The 21,069-nt window shown below is 37.9% G+C and overlaps 1 long non-coding RNA gene across 15 annotated transcripts in view; it reads right to left on the reverse strand.

Moving 5' to 3' along the window:
- Window positions 1-4,795: 4,795 nt before the first annotated feature.
- The window catches only part of LOC118152785 (uncharacterized), a 337,652-nt gene continuing 321,378 nt past the window's right edge, over window positions 4,796-21,069 (reverse strand). For 10 of the 15 annotated variants that reach the window (XR_013534740.1, XR_013534736.1, XR_013534738.1 and 7 more), the window contains 10 exons: window positions 18,168-18,215; window positions 17,555-17,655; window positions 16,730-16,882; window positions 13,905-13,993; window positions 12,336-12,470; window positions 12,078-12,240; window positions 10,528-10,759; window positions 8,471-8,578; window positions 6,996-7,179; window positions 4,796-6,044 (listed from right to left, as the gene is read on the reverse strand). This is a non-coding gene — a long non-coding RNA (uncharacterized LOC118152785). The remainder of the gene's footprint in view (window positions 6,045-6,995; window positions 7,180-8,470; window positions 8,579-10,527; window positions 10,760-12,077; window positions 12,241-12,335; window positions 12,471-13,904; window positions 13,994-16,729; window positions 16,883-17,554; window positions 17,656-18,167; window positions 18,216-21,069) is intronic. The other 5 variants (XR_013534741.1, XR_013534737.1, XR_013534733.1 and 2 more) reach the window with 5 other exon arrangements.

Genomic DNA, 21,069 nt, shown 5'->3' on the forward strand with positions numbered 1-21,069 from the left:
GTAAATGGAAAGATTCATTTCATTCATTGAGTGTTTGCTGTGTCTGGACTGTTGAAAAATGTGGATACATTGTCTCTGCCCTGGAAGGGACCTCAGCCTTGAGGGGTGATTTTGAGTCAGCAGGTAATTCTTACTCTTTAGTGTGAGGGCTTTGATAGAAATGCACTAGTGACACTGAAGAACCCATGATGGTTCAGGGAAGGCCCATCAGTACAAGTTAGCCAAATTAAAAGGTAGTAGAAAAATATACGTGTGTGTTGGGGTAGAAATGGAATTCAGAGTGAAAAGCATGCCCAGTTCACAGCACTGTGGAAACAGTATGGTGGGTTCAAAAAGCAACAGTGTAAATTTGGATTAATAGAGCACCAAGTTTGAAGGAAATAACGTGGGAAATTAGAGAAGATATGTAGTCAATGGCTTATATTTCATATTAAGAGGCTTAAAACTTTTTAAAGAATATGGTGTGGCGGGATCTTAAGGAGGAGAATGACGTAATATTAATAGAATTTGCACTGTGTGTGTTTGTCTTTGGCCATGAGGCAGATCCATGAAAAGAGGCCCATACTGGAGGCAGAGAAATGGTGAAGAGACAGAGGCCACGCAATGCAGTGACCTCCTGCAACATCTGTCTTGCATTAGAACGCATCACAAAAGGTCATTGTTCATAAAGCTACTTTTTCTTGTGATAGGAAAGAATGAATTTTGAATTACAGAGAGTTTATTTTTTTTTTTCCTTTCTTCATAGCTTTGGCTGAAATCTCTGTCCCAAGCCTTATCTCATTTAAAAAATATGTTTTAAAGCAACTAAACATCATTGACAGAAGTAGGTTTGATGGGTAATGTTCCATGATGCCTTTTTTCCGCATACACACAGAGCTTTTCTGAGAAGTAGCAATTATAAGATTATTCACTACTTCAATTACGAATTTCTTGAGTACCTCTCAGGTTTTTCTTTTTTTTTTTTTTTGAGACAGAGTTTCGCTCTTGTTACCCTGGCTGGAGTGCAATGGCATGATCTTGGCTCACCGCAACCTCTGCCTCCTGGATTCAGGCAATTCTCCTGCCTCAGCCTCCTGAGTAGCTGGGATTACAGGCACGCACCACTATGCCCAGCTAATTTTTTGTATTTTTTTTAGTAGAGATGGGGTTTTACCATGTTGACCAGGATGGTCTTGATCTATTGACTTCGTGATCCACCCACCTCGGCCTCCCAAAGTGCTGGGATTACAGGCTTGAGCCACTGTGCCTGGCCAGGTTTTTCTTTGTTGAGTTAATAGTTATGTTTGTAAGATGACTTTACTTGCTTTCTGGGTAATGGGTACTGAGACTTATTTTTTTCTTCTCAAATTTAAATATAAAATTGAATTTGTGCCATCCTGGAAATCCTGACCAGCAAATAATTTACCTTCTGAAGTTCATTATATTGTCCAGTAAGATGAATGTCATACATTGTCCCATTATCTTTGAAAATGAAGGAAAAAAAGTTAGCCTCTCCAAGAAAGAATAAGAAAAGAACAAACAAAAAAATAGCATCCATAAATTCATAGAAAATATATGATTCAAGGAATCATGCCTGGTCACCATTACAGCTACCATCTATCAACAAGCTGGGTGTTTTGAGGACATGAAGCCTCCAGGCACAGCTCTGATGTATCCATGTTCTTCAGAAGAGAACTGCTGGCCTGAGGCCCATGTGAAGCTGCTAGAATTTCTGACACTCTGCTCAAGGGGGAGACAGGAGAAAGGCAAAGTATCTACCAATAACTCCTGATATGGTATGACTGGGTCCCAACCCAAGTATCATCTTGAATTGCAGTTCCCACAATTCCCACGTGTTGTGGGAGGAACCCAAAGGAAGGTGATTGAATTATGGGGTGGGTCTTTCCTGCACTGTTCTCATGATAGTGAATGAGTCTCACCAGATCTGATGGTTTTAAAAAATGGGAGTTTCCCTGCACAAGCTCTCTTTCTTTGCCTGCTGCCATCCATGTAAGACGTGACTTGCTCCTCCTTGCCTCCCACCATGATTGTGAGACCTCCCCAGCCATGTGGAACTGTAAGTCCAATACACTTTTCTTTTTTAATAAATTGCCCAGTCTTGAGTATGTCTTTATCAGCAGCATGAAAATAAATTAAGACACCCTCTGAATATTCCTTTCAAAATTGTGTTCATTTCAAGATTTGGGGCATTCTCTTTTCCTTTCGTTTCTAGTCTTTTGTCTTTGAAACTCTTACAGATTCAAAGAAGTTGCAAAAATAATACTAAAAATAATACTAAAATAATCAATAAGGCTCAAGGAGAGGAATTATGTCATTACCTTTTGTTAACAGCCATAACTAATATATAACCTGCTTCCTTCCCACCTCCAGTTCAAAACTGGAAACACAATTGTTAACATTAGTAAGACATTAAATGTTAAAGAACATGGCCATTTAAATACAATAAGAAACTACTGATATGGGTAGTCTTGCTACTTAGCAGCTTAGTAATTGGTTCAGACCCACACCAGAAGCCTTAAGAATCTTTGAGCTTTCACTTTCAATTCTGTAAAAGAGACAAAATCCCTGTCCTTTCAAGCTGAAGAAGAAAAGCACACACATGCACAGTGTATGTGCAAAGAAATAACTGATCCACAGGTTTGCCTCATAAGATCTAAGTGAGAATTGCCGAAACATTGAAAAACTGCTTTCATTATTTCATCTTCTCTGTGTAAGCAAAAGAAAAACACACGAGTAAATATATGTATTGGAAGTAATAGTGGAGAAAGGTTTTTATTACTAAATTATCCTCAGAAAATTCAAAGAAACAATCAATAGAATCAAAAAAGCAATCTGTTTCATTCAATAGATTTGATTATGGGCCACCAGCAACCACTAATAAATGAAACAATGTTTGCCTTTGATAAATATATTTGTATATCACTAGTTTTGAATTCCATTTAGCAACACAAGGCCAGAGAATATATTTATGGAAAACAATACAAAACAAAACTGGCTTTGATTGGATCGTGAGAGTAAAGAAGGTCTTAAATAATTTAAAGTCATCCTGGCCGGGCATGGTGGCTCAAGCCTGTAATCCCAGCACTTTGGGAGGCCGAGGTGGGTGGATCACAAGGTCAAGAGATCGAGACCATCCTGGTCAACATGGTGAAACCCCATCGCTACTAAAAATACAAAAAAATTAGCTGGGCGTGGTGGCGCGCACCTGTAATCCCAGCTACTCGGGAGGCTGAGGCAGGAGAATTGCCTGAACCCAGAAGGCAGAGGTTGCAGTGAGCCGAGATCATGCCATTGCACTCCAGCCTGGGTAACAAGAGCGAAACTCCATCTCATAAATAAATAAATAAATAAATAAATAAATAAATAAATAAATAAAAATAAAGTCATCCTTTGTCATTTAAAAATGCCTATGGTACAAAGAAAGAAACTGAGGCTTAGAGGAGTTATGTGACATGCCCCAGGTGACACAGCTAGTAAATTTCCAAGGGAATATGAACTTAAAGGCATCTAATTTCTGAAAGCATGACTTTAACCCTACAATATTAGTAAATGTCTGTAAAATCAACCATTATACTGGATAAATGAATGAACATGTGTATAACGTGACTGGGGAAAGAAAGATGATGTGGTCCACTTGTCGCCTGAGAGGTGAGATACTCAATAAATACTGCTGGAATAACAACAAAAAAAAAAGCCTATGGTAAATCATAAAATCAGAAATGCTGCTAGTAACAATCTGGAATCTGGAGTCAGAATGGTACAGAAAAGGACCACATTGAGCATAAGGGTTCCTGAGTGCTGGTCTCAGCTCAGTCACAGACTTCCATGGCCCACCTAGGAAATGCCTTGTCATCTATATGCCTTATATTCTTTATCTAAGAAGGATACTCAAGTATGAAAAGGAGAAAATAGAAATTTAAAAGGGGGTTGTTTCAAATCATGTAACTAACATGAAGTTTCTTTGTACAAGGAATGATTGTATTTGCAATTAATAACATAGTCTTTTAAAAGCTTAGTGAAAACACAAAATGAATGACAAAAGTAGATATGAAAATGTCTTACATGTTTGTGAAAAGATACCCAATGACGTTTATACTGAAAAGATACTGTAGATGGTATTATCTATTTATTCTTTCCAACTGGTCTGTGTATAATTTTGCCACATTTTATGTACAAAACCCCTAAAACATATGATTGTACAATTTAATAAATCTATTTTCTTACTAATTACCTAAGCACATAAACCTTCTTTGCACACTTACTTTTGTACCTCTAGAAGGTATACCTATTATAGATACCCTTCCCAATTAATCCCTCTTGGCTTTGTTCTGCTTTGTAGAAGTTAGGCATAAACCAGAAAGACAGCAAGACATTGCATTCCCAAAGGTGAGATAAGATGAAGAGCTTTCTTGCTTCCATTACGTTAGATTTGTGCCACATTTACTAGAATGTAATTTGAAACAATTAAGAAAGCTGTTGACAAATCCTGAAAGTGAAAGAATGCCCTGAAAGGGGATGGAGAAATAAATGAAAATGACGATCAAAAAACAAATACTCAGCTGTGAGTTTAGGAACAGCAAGGAACTCTGTCACTGCATTGAAAGTTAGTAAGGCGGGTTTGCTGGGTCAGACATACTACAACTCAAAGTTTCAAACACACATCTTAACTTGGGAAATAAATTAACTGTGTTTCGGAAAAAAATAAAGTTAATGTTTTTAAAACTGCTGATTCCCAGATGAGTTAAATTAAGATAACAAAATATATTCAGAGATAAAATATGAAATAGCAAAACTAGAGAAAAATAATTATAAAATTCTTTTTTCAATATTCCACTTGTAATAATGGCTAGAACATCCAGATAGATAATCAGTAAGGACATAGAAGACTTGAACAACACTATAAGCCAGATAGACTTAACAGACATACAAAGCATACCACCAAACAATAGCAGAATACACATTTTTCTTAAGTATACCTGAAACTTTCTCTAAGGTAGATCTATTTTAGGCCCCAAAATAAGTCTTAATACATTTAGAAAGATTCGAGGCATACAAAGCATCTTTTCTGATCACAATGGAAACTAGAAACAGAAGGAAAACTGGAAAAGAAGTTAAATATATGTGGAAATTAAACCACATACCTTTTGTTTTCTAATTCAAGACTTCATTACAGCTTTATTCACAGTAGCCAAAACCAGGTAAAAATCCAAATAAATGCTCATCAACAAGTGAATTGCAGTCCATCCATAATTCTTACAACATGAGTGTTAAATTAAACGTAGCCTAAAGCTGCCTCCTTACATATTTTAAGTTCTTCCTAAAGTTTTTCTATACATAGTGAACTGTAACCTAACTGGATCTGTCAATGGACTGTGACCTACTTTTGTGCCAACTGCAGATTTTCAACCAGTTACAAGCTGCCAACTGGTCAACCCTTTTCAAATAAGGCAAACATGGAGCTGTAACCACCCCAGCTATTTCTGTACGTTACTTTCATCTTCTGTGTGTCTTTTGTTCCTGTCCATAAATCTTCTCCAACCATGGGGCAGTACTGAAGTCACTCTCAACCTATTCTGATTGGTTTGTGAGCTGCTCAATTCACCAATTGTTCTTTGTTCAATTAAACTCTGTTAAACTTAATTTGTCCTAAATTTTTTCTTTTAACATGAGGTACATTTCACATTTTCCTATTTTCTATCTGATAACCTAAAAGAACAAAACTCCAAGGAGAAATTCTTTAATTTGTGCAATCATTTATATTTTTTAAATGAAAGCCTGATGTTATTTCTGATTCCATTTCTTTCTTGTATACATTTTATCATATACACTCTCAATGCAAATCTTAGTCAAAAATCAAAAGGCAATTGCAAAAGGTTGTAAAGATACCTGTCAATCAGATGCCCACCTTCTTCTGCAAGTTTGTCAGTGAGGATGAAGAACAAAACTTCTTTTGTTATTTAAAAGTCAGTGAAGGTGGCTGGTGACTCTGCTGTGTCCTGGTCAGTGGCTTTGTGTTCTGGCTTGGACGTGGGTGTTCAGCAGGCCTTTAACAAACAAAATTCCAAGTAACATTAAAATTTTTGAAGATGTTTAATAAATGATGGAAAAGGTCTAGAACTGTAATAGCTGTCTCAAAATATCAGTAGCATTGTCAGGTGAAAGAGAGATTTGATTCATTCTCTGAGACTCTTGGAAGGCAAAAAGAAAACCAAGCAGGTGAAATTTGCAGAAAGGAAGATATTGATTCATTGTAAGAAAAGACCGTCTGATAATTATTTTCCCTGAAGAATCTGTCTAGCTTTCAAGAGAGATGGTGTATTTGACATCACTAGGTATGTGCAGAAAAGTGGGATGACCTCTTATTATGGCTGTCACAGAGATATTCATCCATCTGGTGATTTTATACCAAATAATCTTCATGTTTCCTAATGTCTCAGGGACTGTATACATGTAAAATAGTTATGTAAAACAAGTAAGTAGAATATTTAAATACCATAAATGTGTTCCCTTTTTTCATAAAGCTCTTAGTCCATTACATTGAAGGTTGATGAATGAATATATATGAAACTATCCTACAGCTTCTATTTTAACCCTCAGAACTTTATTAGTAGTCATCAGTGTATTATGTAATAGTTAGATATCTAGATAGATGTAGAAAGTTACTCAGTTATATATACACACATATGCATGTATATGTATATATATATGTGTGTATATATAGGTAGGCAGGTAGGTAGATAGATAGATAGATAGACAGACAGACAGATATTCAGGTTAAGAAAGTAAATAAAACAATAAAAAGTCAGTAGTTTAATTTATACTTTACATGGCTTTAAATTACAAAGTCATTTTTGCTGAAGCACATGCAGGCCTTAAATAAAATGAACCCATATTCATTTTTTTTTTTGAGATGGAGTTTTGCTTTTGTTGCCCAGGCTGAAGTTTAAAATGGTGTGATCTCGGCTCACCCTCCCAGGTTCAAGTGATTTTCCTACCTCAGCCTCCCGAGTAGTTGGGGTTACAGACATGCACCACCACAGTCAGCTAATTTTGTATTTTTAGTAGAGATGGGGTTTCTCCATGTTGGTCAGACTGGTCTCGAACTCCCAACCTCAGGTGATCTGCCCACCTCAGCCTCCCAAAGTGCTGGGATTACAGGCTAGAGCCATCATGCTCATACTAATGTTTTTAAAAAAAAAAAACCTTAAGATTATATTTCCTAAATAAATATGTTACTGTTAATAACTAAATTATTTATGATAATTTCTAGACAGGGTCAGAGACAGTTAATTTTCTGTGATGAATTTGTTTTATTTCTATTAAATCTATTCTGTTTGTATTGTTTTTGAATGTTCACAGACTGATTCTGTTTCCTTCACTGCTATCTCTGGAAAAAAGAGTATCAGAGAACACAAACAGCTGATATAGAAAAGAAAAGTAAGGAAAGGGCATTTTCTTCTGGTCTTATTATAGCAGCCTTTTTGGTATTTTATTTCCTCATTTATTGAGGATGGATGGGAGTGAGGCCTGGAGCTGCCCAACCAGGGACTGGCACCTTCAAACAATTAAAATAGTATAGTATGATTGGGGCCAGATTTAAATTAAAGAAGGATAAAGAGAGGATATAGATTCCAGCAGATACCTAATGAACCAGCAATATACTGTGTCAAAACTGGTGAATACATGTGATACATATAAGACAGTAGGAAACAAACCAGCCTGCAGAGGTAAGACAACTAAGAGAAATCTTTCCAATTGTAAGATGTAGAGGAAGGGGTCTTCTAAAACTGCTGTTGTCAGCTACCCATCCAAATATTGAAATGAATAGGAGTAAAAGGGGAGGAGCTATGACTAAACTCGCTGAGCATTGTGTCACCAAGGCCAATCTTCTCCAAAAGCCAACTCTTCTATTTATGGGACTATCTACACGAGATGATGATGATAATGATGGTGATGATGATGATGATAAAAAAATATACTTTCAGATAAGCCTATGGAAGGGTGATTTTCATTTGAGAATGTTTCTTCCTAAAAAGGTGATTTAAAAAAAATGAAGTAGGCTAAGAATCCATTCCCAATGACTCTTCTGTGGGGAGTAGTGGGAATTTGATGTTTTTAGGCTTTGAAGAGTATACTATTCAACAAAAAACATTTTTAAGCACCCTAAAGTTATCCATCTCCTCCCAACCATTCTCCACATTGGACCCCGAGGTAGCATTCTAAACCATACAGGTGATTAAGCCCCTCTTTCCTGTTCCACTCTTCAAAGCCTTCCCCCGGCCATAGCATTTCAGACCCTCTCCAGCCTCATTTCTTACCACCCTTCCTTTCATACGATGCTATCCGGGCATTCTGGACGGCTTTTGAGTTGTGCTTCCTTAATATGGTCTCTCACATTTACATTTTTGTACAGCCTGTGCCCTCAGGATGAGACATTCCTCTGCCTTTGATGTGTCTAACTCTCACTTACCTTTTAAGATTCTGTTTGTATCTCCCTTTCCAGGATTTTTCAAGTCTCTTTCCACTGGATTAGATACGTCTGCCATATGCTTCCAAAGTCCCCTGTACTGTGCTTTTCCTGCAAAGACACTTAACACTTTATTACTTCTCTATGTATTAGTCTATCTTACCTGAAAAAATATATAAACTCTGTGACACACAGAATGCCACACCTTCAGTACCTAGCACAGGGCTTGATACATAATTGGAATACAAAAAACATGTATTGAAAGAATGAATAAATGGATTTAGTAGAGAAACGGATGGTACTGGGCAAATACATTTTATCATGGATAGGTAATGCATTACCCTCTTTCCTACAAGGGCTACAAGGATGACCCATTTTGCAAAAAGAGAAACAGAGGCAGAATGTTTGATGCTGCTTCTAAATCACACAATTTGTTACTGTTGAGATGCCCTCCCTCAAATTGAGATTTATTTTAACCATGTTGTCACAGACAAAAATACCATCTACTGGATTAGATTCCCAAAAAGAAGAGGAAAAAGATATTAAATGGATCAATATAGAAACAAGATATAAGTGTAGTTCCTCCAGAGGTTTAACTTTCATTAACTAACTTACCGAGGAAAAGTATTGCACAAATAATCCATGGGTATAAAATGATCCTGGTATTTGGAAGAAACTAAGAAAAGGACTGAATTTGCCTAGAGGCATTTCCAGATTAACCTATCTATACCGTGTTGCTCCAACGGAATTAAAGGCATCGGAGGAAATAGATATGCCCAAAACCTGATTTTCAATCTCTTGATAGTTTATCAGTTGTCTGGCATCATCAGGTTTTTGTGATTAAGCAAACCAGGGTCACTCACGCATAAGACCTATAAAAAGACAGCCTCTCGCATTTCAGCACACTGCGCGCTCCACGTCACAGGACTGACTCTGGTGTAAAAATGAAAGGAGAGCACTCTGGTTAGCGTAAACCAAACCAAACACTGCCCTCTGGCCTCCCTCTGCTGAGACTAAAAAGATCCTATCAGCCTTTTCAGGTTATCCCCTCCATAGGACTTTGAATGCTCTTCCGTTTCTGTAGCTGGTTACTTTTATGGTATAATCTGAGATTAAACACAGAAAAGAAAAAAAAAGAATTTCAAGAAGTGTACTCAAAAAATAATAGTCCCACTAGGAAGCATGCAACACTTAAACCTTGAACACCAACGGCCATGCACAACACTACCATGGCCTGAGCAATAAATCAAACATGCAGGGCTGTGACTATTATTTGTATACCCAAAAGTCTCCCTGGTGAAAGATAAGAATCTACCTTTTAGTTTTTACAGAAATGCAATAGGAAAGGGTAGCCTTAAAGTTCTAGTAGAGGGAAGAAAAAAAGAACACTTAACATATGTTTACAGCAATCTATTACAAAGTCATGATGCCATAGCATATTTGTGCCCAGCAGTGTATGGCCAAGTATTTAGGATCTTCGTAGGCTGAAGTTCACCATGAACACTTACACACTGTGGCTCTCTCCTGAGGGTATTACTACATTACCATTTGAAGTCTCATAGAAACTCTTAGCTTTGACAGTCAACCTGTTGCACCTCCAGCTCTTATTCAGACAGTCTTCCGATTGTCACAGAGAGATGTTTCTTAGCCTTGGCTTTTCCTTTCACCGAGGTTGGTCACAGTGTGTTCAGAGCAGCGAGTTCAGGGTGTCTGGCTATTGAATATCTTCCTCTCCTGATGTCAGTCGAGTTGTTTCCATTTATCAGCTGTGTGACCTTTGGCAAATCCCTTGACCTTTCTGTGTCTCCCCTTTCTCTTTGGTAAAAGGGGAACGATTATAGGCCCTACCTCAGAAAATTGTTGTAGGAATCGTTATGAAGCAATCAATGAGCTTCCTACCCAATGGTCATAGAGGCCAATACCACAGCGCCAATTTTAGAGGGAAAAAAAAAGGTTTACTGCAAGTCGACTGGCAAGGAAACAAGAGGAAATACTCAAATATGTATCCTTGGGCTAGGGGCTAGGTAGGGCTCTATAAGCATAGGATAATGAGGTGTTACCTGATTGGATCTTGCAATAGGTGATGCCAGGAGGCATGATCCAACTGGATCCTGCCACGGGGTGACCCCAGGTCTCAATATGATCGGATCCTGGATTCTGCCACATGGTGTCCACCTCTTAAATTGGTTCCCGCTCTTCCACTGGAACAGTTAGGTTCCCCCTGTGGTTGTATGCTTGGTTCATTTGGGCAGGCAGAGGTTATATGATCTTCAACTTGGGGGGCCATGGCAGCTGAAAAACAATTCACAACTTTGTTACATAAAAATTGAACCAGATTGGTCTGGTGCGATTACAGAATGAATAAATACAGACAAGACTTAGAACCGTGTCTGGCACAGAAGGAAGAGCTAGAGAGGGGTTGCTAGTATTTCCATTCTCACAAATGAGGCTTACATGATTTAGGAAGGAGGAGCGAGGTTCCTTCTCTCAGAGATTCAAAACCCTGTTCTCATGACCCCAAACTTACCTCCTCTCAATGCTCTCAGACTCCTTCACTATGCTCACTTAATCTGAACTAGCTTCATATTTACCTATATTTATAACAATTATTTTCTGAAACAGTGAATTCTGTTTCTAAACTACTTTCAGAATACAACTCATTAAAATCAGGGACTGCCCTCTGAGCTCTCCTAGCTGACATTTAGCATGGTATGTGGGCTAAGAAAGATGGAAGAAGACAAACATCTTATAGCAGCATCAGGCCATTTAATTGGTGTAAACATTTAGGAAAATTACTGGGAGTGAATCTGACAGTATGCTTTCTGCATGAGTGGTTTTCACTAACTCTACCAGTTTCTACACAATAGTTTGCTTCCCTAAGCAAGTGGGTAAGTTACTTGTTTAATCTTTGTCCTTATCCTGATCAAAAGTAGCAGAAAGTTGGGCACGGTGGCTCACGCCTGTAATCCCAGCACTTTGGGAGGCTGAGGCAGGCGGATCATGAGGTCAGGAGTTCAAGACCTGCCTGGCCAACATGGTGAAACCCCGTCTCAAAAAAAAAAAAAAAAGAAAAGAAAAAGAAAAAACAAAAACAGCAGAGATGCATTTGGTTAAAACCTTCTGATTAATAGATGAACACTGAAGCACCACTCATGATTTTCGTTCCTTGTAAATATATAATAAATAGAGGAATAAAATCTCAATTGTGTCCTGGGCAATGTTTAATTCAATGAAATACAAATTTAATATGTTCTACGGATAATTTCAAGTTTATATCTTAAAATTTTTTTAACTTTTAGGTTCAGAGGTATATGTACAGGCTTGTTATACAGGTACACTGCGTTTCCTGGGGGTTTAGCGTAAGATGATTTTGTCAGGCAGGTAATAAGCATAGTACCTGTTCCACTCCCTCCATTTCCCCCTTAGTATGTCTTTTGGGAAGAAGCGATGTGGTACTCTGAGAAAAGTATGACTTCTGGATTTTATAGACCTACGTTTGAATTCTGTTTCTGCAACTTGACAACTGTGGGAACTGGGGAAATTTGCTTAACTTCTCTAAGTTTGTTTCCTAAAGGATGAAATGGATACGAATATAGCCCATGGCAGACACCTGGGCGAGTGTCTGATATCGGTGCTTCAGACATCTTTGTTCTTCTTTCCTTTTCTTTCCTCTTTGGGGGAATTGAAGTGGAGGTCCCAAAGGGTTACATGTGGGCAGAGCACTGGCTGCTCCATGGCTCCCAGGGCTGTGCTTTCATGCCACTAACCTAGGACTGAAAAGAAAAACCTATCAGGTTTCACACTCTTCCAGTCTGTTTCAGTACTCCCTGATGCCCCTTTCAAAGCAGAGCATCTCATTCCCACTCACCTCAAACCTTTCTCAGAACTTGGAATATGCATTATCTACTGCCTCTTCTACCCAGATTAAAATTGTGTCTCTGCCACTTTTTGCTGTGTCACATTGGGCAAGTTACTTAATCTCACTGTGCCTCTATTGCTTTGTCTATAAAATAGGAATAATAGAAAGACCTAACTCGAGGTTGTTCAGGGAATTATAGGAGCTAATAAAGGTAAATCACTTAGAACATTTTCAAGCACATGGGCAGCACATAAATACTGGTTACCATTGTTAATATTCTGCTCCAGCTACCTAGGGCTGTCCACCCAGATTTTTCTTGTGGTCATGCAGTTTATACACTAATCTTGTGTAACCAGAAACTCTCTACAGCCACTCTGACCACAGCCAATGACACTTACATGTCGGGGACTGGTTCTTTAGGGCCTCTGATGAGCCACCTATGAACTGAGCTTTCTGCTACCTGGGGACAGCCTGCTGCCACTCTGCACATGCGATGTGACCACCGCCCTCCACCCACATAGCGCTGACAGCCATGCAGCTGCCTTTCTGTCAGACAGAAACATTTGTTTCTGTTTTATAACTTTTTTTCATAGATATTTCTCTACCACTCAGGTATGATTTCACAGGGCTGGACCGGGGGATGATATTGATGACCCATCTTCCCCTCACCTCAGATCACCCTTTCTGACTAGAAGTCATTTTTCTTGAATCTGTGGTCTGTGCTTTGGTTTCTCCCATCCTTAAGGTGAACTTTGTTAGGAAGACTCCTAATTCTGCTTGCAAATAAAGCTATTCCTCATTGTGCCCCACATGACTGAAGCCTGGACCTCCACTACATGCTGATGGTCATCCTCTTGGTGATACAAGTCACTGAAATCTCTAATTAGAGTTTTGCACACCAAATTTCTTTGTTAGAAAAGTCAAATATGGGCCAGGCACAGTGGCTCATGCCTATAATCTCAGCACTTTGGGAGGCTGAGGCGGGCAAATCATAAGATCGGGAGTTTGAGACCAGCCTGACCAACATGGTGAAACCCCGGCTCTACTAAAAATACAAAAATTAGCTGGGTGTGGTGGCACGTGCTTGTAATCCCAGTTGCTCAGGAGACTGAGGCAGGAGAATCGCTTGAACCCAGGAGGCAGAGGTTGCAGTGAGCCAAAATGGTGCCACTGCACTTCAGCTTGGGTGACAGAGCAAGACTCTGCCTCAAAAAAGAAAAGTCAAATATGATTTAAATATAGAGAACAGATGCTACTCTATCAGAAAATATGCAAAGCAGCAATATGACGCTACAGAGAAAAATGGTTTTCTTCCCTATCTATGTGGTCCTTTAATGTAGTCTCAAAGAGAGGAACCCCAAATGCCTTTTGTACACATTTGTACACAAAAGGGTATTTGCATGTGGTTAATTTGCTGGCATTTCTGAACAGAAGAATGCTTTGAGGAAAACAATGGATGAACATTTTCTACTTTGACTTCTTGATACTTAGTAGAAATCCCTTTTTCTGATCTTACAGGCAAGATGACCCCCCTAAGAAACAGCAGGGACAAGCGTGAGTGCCAGAGTAGCAGCATACGTTCTCACTGAGGATGGCATCTGCGCAGATACTAATTTCAAGGCATCCACATCTTTTTCTGGTGAAGAGTAAAGTAAACCACAAGAATTCTAAAAGAAAATAAGAAAAAAATATTTTCCCAGTTGCCTTGGTATTTATTTGAAATGAATAAATATTTTTGATCAAGGTTCATCTTTAGAGTGTAAGCTCCATAAGGGTAAGAAATTTAATCTGTCATGCTTACTGCACGATCCCCAGAGTCTAGAATGTTTTTGTTTAGTGCTCACTCAGAGTTAGTGACTATCTCATATACGAGAGTTATGCCCTAGATACATAGAAGTTTATTCATTCATTCATTCATCCATTCAGCATATATTTATTTAGAACCTATCAAGTGCACACGGGTGACTGACTGAATGTATGCATTAATGAAGTTTTCTCAATATCAGAATTTAGGAGGTCTTGTATTTCAATTTGTTGATACTTTGAACTAGCTAGACTCAAAGTCTTACAGACCCTAGGATTATTTTTTAATGCTCATTCAGAATTAATGATTACTTTGAATATAAAAGGTATGCACCAAAGTTGAACAAATGCAAATTATAACATTCTAAAAAATACAGCTAGTAATTGTATTTCAGAGGTCACAATCAACAAGATCTAGTCCAGATGTATCCGAATCTATATCTAAATATTTCACTTCTACTTAAACTTGAATTGTGGAAAGCTGTGATCCTAAGATATCAAACTTGAAAATTCTTATAAAAGATCAATGATTAGTGTAAAACATTAACAAACCACTGTAATTATCCAAACTCTTAGGGGCCTGAGCTTATGACAACTCTTTCTTAACTCTGGGATTTTCACTCTTCAATTAGTTCTAGAGCTTATTATGAGGAAATATGTACACATAAGCTTGGGGGTAAATTTTTTGGAAAAGTACTGTTGTCTTTTCTTCAGTCCTCTTATTGAGGAAAAAAAAATTGGTTGTTATAGATCCTACATTTATGTAGAGTATATTTAATAAGTTACAACTTGGATTGTGTCCTGTGATGTTAATGCTGTTTGTTTTGATATCAATGGTTTCTACTGCAATCACAGAATTGTTTTGCATTAAACACTTTAAATAGGAATTATAACCTTTAGGTATGATGTTTTTGTTTAACAAAGATAAAAGCACTAAAAAAGCTAGTAATGGGTGTTTATTTAATATTTAAGTAATTTTAACTTAAAATATAGTCTATATCTGGTGTTCTAAATTGACTAACATTTGTCATTATTCTTCAAACCTGCCCATCTTTACCTAAAACATTTCAACAGATGTTTTGATTACCACATTAAAATAAAATAAAGTTAGTTTGATATGCATGAACCCTTGCAACCTTACAGAGTTACAGATTAAAAATATGACCCTGGGAACTACCTTTATTTTGACTCTGAATTTTTTGTATGTAGTTGCCCCCCCAAACTTTACTACTATCTTTGTGTGTATGTTAAAAAGAAATTTTATCAGTTAAAAGACACTTCATGAAAGATGATTTGGCATCCATGTAGGGCTGAGAAACCCACGAATAAATATTTAAAAGGCTACTAAGCAAAATGGCCCTGATGAATCTTGTTTTAACCTAGCTACTTAAATAGCTAATCTCTACTTTTTATATCTTTTACATTTTATGCCAATCAAAAAGTCTTCCAAATCATAACTTTTAACAATCTGAAAATGTTTGTTCCTAGCTTTTTAAAATTAGCATTGACTCTAGTATCTCTGACACTACAAAACTAGTACCAGCTAACATGTGCAAGATCAACATTTTAATAATACCTACTTTTCTGGCCAATATTTTTCCTTTTTTCTTCCTTCCTTCTCTCCTCTCCTCTCCTTTCTTCTCCTCTCCTCTCCTCTTCTCCCCTCTCCTCTCCTCTCTCTCCTTCCTCCATCTTTTCTTTCCTTTCTACTTCTTTCCTTTTTTCTTTCTTTTCCTTTTCCTTCTTATTTTTCACGTTCCCTTCCTTCTCTTCCCCGTACCTCATCTCTTCTCTCTGTAATGTCTTTGTTATGTGAGCAAATGATTAAACCGTGGAGACAGTCAAATCATAGAAGTGATCAAATAGTCACAAGGATCTTGATTTCCTCCTTCAAGGTCTGGAGAACGGGCTTAGTCTCTTTCAGAAAACTGTTTTCTAGGTTGGATTAGCTTTACATACTTGGGCACAACTTGAGTTCTACTTTCAATAAGAAGACCCTCCAGGCCAGGTTGCTGTGTATTTGAATCCTTACAGATTTTCATAGTGCCTCTGTGATAGCCAATGGCCACAGAAAGTTCTATAATCCCTAGCTATGAATTGGAACTGGTTTTTTAGATTAATGAACAACATGAAGGAGTAAGTTGTGTCTTAGAGGTGGCACAAAGGATTCATTTTAATTAGCCCTTAAATGTAAAATGTTGTGCACCTGAAATCTGCTATGCATTGAAACCTGATATGTGTATAAGCCTTCTCAGAAACAAAAAGAAGAATAGAGAGTGGTGAACTGTTTTCCAGGAGAGAAATCTTGCATCTTTTTGGAATAAACATGTTTTGAGTATCTAACAGCAATTTATTCTGGGCACAGACATTATTTCTAAACTGAACTGTTTGTGTTTTTGTTTGAGTGAATAAAGCACAGAATTTCACAGAATTTTCCAGCTACAGAACTTTCCAGAAACTGGTATGTATTTCTTAAACAAACTCGAGGCCTTTTCTTTCAAATTATCTGTCTGTGTGGATGATTTGTTGTGTGCAAAGTACCTCATGAGGGAAGAAGTAAGAGTATAAAGCTGAGCGGTATACAACCAGACAGTTCTTACCTGTAAGCATCTTACATAAGCAGATGAATTGGCTACCCAAACAATCATGGGGGAAGCTGCAGTCTGGCAGTGAGCTCTTCTAGGATCCTCCAGAAGTGATCCACCCTTTGTAGTTTGGATCAACATTGTTCTCTGTCCTCCTTCTGCAGGGGTCTGGGGATAATGTTGATAAAGTTTATGAGTTCTTGCTATCGCAATTGCAATTTGTCTTAATTTACTTGATCTATATTCTGCTAATCTATTGTCAGTGCTCAACACACACACAGATATGTGCATGCGTGTGCACATGCGCGCGCGCACACACACACACACACAACCATTTGGGGAAGAATAGACATCACACCTCCCAGCTGATCAGCTTATAGGAGCAACATTACCATGCTTGATAGAATGTCTTCAATGTGTGCAAAATGAATTTATATTTTATCCCATTTTGTTATGTAGGCTTCCTAATGCTTTTTAAACATGATGTCATCATAAAAACATGTGTATACATGTACCTCTGCAGAAAACACCAAAATTAAATTGACTTGCTGGCTAAAGTTAGAGAAAATCCTTTTCTAGCTTCTCTGTACCACTCAATAAATTATTACAGTCTGTGCACAAAACACAAATTACATGCTTTATTAGTATGTTCTGTGGTAACCTCAAAACCACAAGTGTTTACATGTGCTGCACGCATGCACTTTGGGGCTTTTTAATAGCGGGTTGACAAGAGATTAAAGGCAGAAATATGGCATTTTATTAAAGCAAACATATCAGCATGCCTACCATGATAAAATGATCTAGTTTTCTTCAGACACAAAAGTTTCTGTTGAGTGATACCTTTGAAATTCCTTGAGGGCACCCTATTATTCACTTTCCTCAACACAGAGCAGCTGCAAATGGTCTCCAATTTTCAAAGAGTGTTGCCTGGTCATTCTTTACTGTCAAAATGAAGAAGAGCATAAAAGTTAAGTCAATAAAGTAATATGAAATGCTTAATATAAAAATTCAAGAATGAATGATTAACCATTAAAAACTTACAGTAGCTATTTCATCCAGGAAAAAAAAAATTAACATTTCCCCTGAAACCTATTAACACTCCTTGTAAACAATATTCTTTTTTGAAATATATGACCTTTCCTAATGTTCTCCACACACATGGCATTTTTCTTATATCCACTTTACCTCACTGATATGAAGCTGAATTCCCCAGGAGAGAGTGCTTCGGGCCCCTTCCTCAGAAATATGTGGTCTTCTCCTGTATATTCCAAATGGATGCACTCATTTGTGTTAAATGATGTAACAACCTGTTGTTGCTAATACAACTTCAAAACTATAAACTTTGCCAGTGGACAATCAACAGGCCAAAGGTACCACCCACTTTGGGGCCCACACTTCCTAATCAATCCATAAAATTTGATACACTGATAATTATGGAAATTGATATCCATACCTCTCTGTTCTGGGTTGCACCCATCTTTCATCTGTGTTTCTGCTGTATCTGTGGATGTTGTGGAGAGGGCCGTGTGCAGAGAAAAACAGAGATAAAAGATTTTTTTATATATTTTTAAGGAAGATATTTAAAAGAGCAGGGTTGAATTTAGTCTAGGCCTTTTTTCAAAATTAAATCAGAAAGAAAGCAAGAATATTCAGGACCTATCCTACAGTGAATCCCCCCATATCATGGGGGGGAAATAACATGTTGCTAAGGAAAATAACACTTTGTGGATAAAACATGCTAAGAATGATTTTGATTTAAAAAAATTGTAAAATGATATAATTGAAGTCAACAAGACTGCACTTTGAGGTTGCCAAATGTTTTCCCCACAACAAGTTTAGAGCTGTTGGAGAAGCCTCCGTCATGCCATCCTCCAAAAGCCACCACCAGGGTGTTGTCTGTTGGTTAACTGAGGAATTAGTGGGTATGACTTGTTTCTGGGAATAAACCTCAGACTGTATGAATTTTAAGTGTTCCTGTAAATATCTCACAGAATTTATTTCTTTTAACAGATACTGTGAAGTGTCATTTCTCAGATGTTTTCTTCCAGAAATTGGACAGAGATATTCAGGCTGCTCCTAGTAAGGAGACAGGAAACATACTGATGGGTGGCTTTATTGCTTTTTTTTTTTTTTAAAGATGGGGTTTCACCATGATGGCCAGGCTGGTTTTGAACTCCTGACCTCAGGTGATCCACCCACCTCAGCCTCCCAAAGTGCTAGGATTACAGTCATGAGCCACCATGCCCGGCTTTATTGCTTTTTTATCAAGAATTGTCTAGTAACTAAGAAGCATTCTGCTCTTGAGGAAAACCTCAAAACAAAGGATGCAAGAAAAGAAATAACTAAAGAATATACAGCATTTTCTGGACTATAATTATCAAATCCTTTAGGTAGGTGTAGATAAAAAGTGAAACATCCCCTATGTAGTATTTGTTTGCCATATGTTGATATTTTTTAAATGAAACAGTAGAGTCCCCTCATAAAACCCACAACTTATCTGTTCTCTCTTCACATGGATGAGCTTGGCCTTCCCATTCCTGCTCTATAGGACTAATGCTATGACATTCTCTGGGTAAAGGCTGGGAAGTGGAGAGGATCAATGTGAGGAAGGTCCCTTTGTATCCTCTTCTATCAGCCATTTCAATGCAATTTTGAAAACATAAATTTTAGGCTGGGCACGGTGGCTCACGCCTATAATCACAGCACTTTGGGAGTCTAAGGCGGGCGGATCATGAGGTCAGGAGATCAAGACTATCCTGGCTAACACGGTAACCCCATCTCTACTGAATATACAAAAAATTAGCCAGGCGTGGTGGTGGGTGCCTGTAATCCCAGCTACTCGGGAGGCTGAGGCAGGAGAATTGCTTGAACCCAGGAGGCAGAGGTTACAGTGAGCCAAGATGGTGCCACTGCACTTCAGCCTGGGTGACAGACTGTCTCAACAACAACAACAACAACAACAAAAAAGATAAATTTTGTACTCCAGTCTGGGTAAGAACAGCGAAACTCCATCTCAAAAAAAAAATTTGTATAAACACCCATTTTTCATGTATTTGACTCATTGAAACACTTCTGAAGAAGATATATAATTTCTGGTAAGTTTTAGTTACATTTGTGTGTGTGTGTGTGTGTGTGTGTGTATTTTTGGCGTTACTGGCATAAGTTGTGCTACATAATATAGGAGATTAAAACTAATTATAGCGGTGAGGCTAACAAAGTGTGAAAGCCATGAATCTGAATGAAACTTTCCATTTCTCTCTACAGGTTTTATAAAAACTCTGATGACATTTTCTCCCAAAATATGTGTTTTTCTTATTTTAATTCGTTCACAAGCCAAATACAGCATCATGATTATATTTATGTTACATGACTAATTTATACATTTTTGCAAATGACATCAATTTCTTTTGTCGTTTGCCTATTCTTGTCCTTTTTGCTTCCCTCCACAAACGTCCAATATATATTATATGTTTTTATATACACACATATGGATCATGGTTCTAGGTGTGACATACACCTAGGCAAATTAAACTTCATTCCTGACCTCAGAGAAATTACAATTCAATTTGTAAGCATCACGATAAGGTTAAGTAAAAGGTTATGTGAAGTAATTCCCAATTGTTTATTGTTTTACACCATAGCACAGTAAGTGACTAACATGTTATCTAATTCAAACCGCTGGAACTGAGAAAGATATAAACATGGTCTTTGAAAATTTCCATATTGTGGAGGATAGACATTCAAAGAGAAACCTACAAAAGAAATCAGGAACAAATAGACACAGAGGAAGAAATAGAAAGCTATAGTGTCAGTGTCATTCAATCCAGAGGTAAATAGTAAGTAATGCCAAGTGTCATGGAAAAATCAAGGATCAGGCCGGCTACTGTGGGTCACACCTGTGTTCCCAGCACTTTGGGAAGCTGAAGTGGGTGGATCACTTGAGCTCAGGAGTTTGACACCAGCCTGGCCAACATGATAAAACCTCATCTCTACTAAAAACACAAAAGTTAGCTGGGTGTGGTGGCACATGCCCACAGTTGCAGTTACTTAAGAGGCTGAGGCAGGAGAATTCTTTGAACCTGGGAGGAGGAGAGGATGCAGTGAGCCGAGTTCATGCCACTGCACTCCAGCCTGGGCAACAGAGCTAGACACCCTCTCAAAAAAATAAAGTAAAATAAACAAGGATCAATATGGTAAATAAGCAATGATATGGAGAAAGACACCATCATTAAAATTTAAGAAAGGAATGGAATGGAATTATTTAATTAGTCGTGGCAAGGCAAATGCAGATGTTTATCTTTGTTCTCTTACAAAATGTTATTAGAATGACGGTAAAGGGGTTAAAAAGGAAAACA

Source organism: Callithrix jacchus, chromosome 4 (assembly GCF_049354715.1).
Source record: "Callithrix jacchus isolate 240 chromosome 4, calJac240_pri, whole genome shotgun sequence".
In the NCBI taxonomy this organism is placed as follows: Eukaryota; Metazoa; Chordata; class Mammalia; order Primates; family Cebidae; genus Callithrix; species Callithrix jacchus.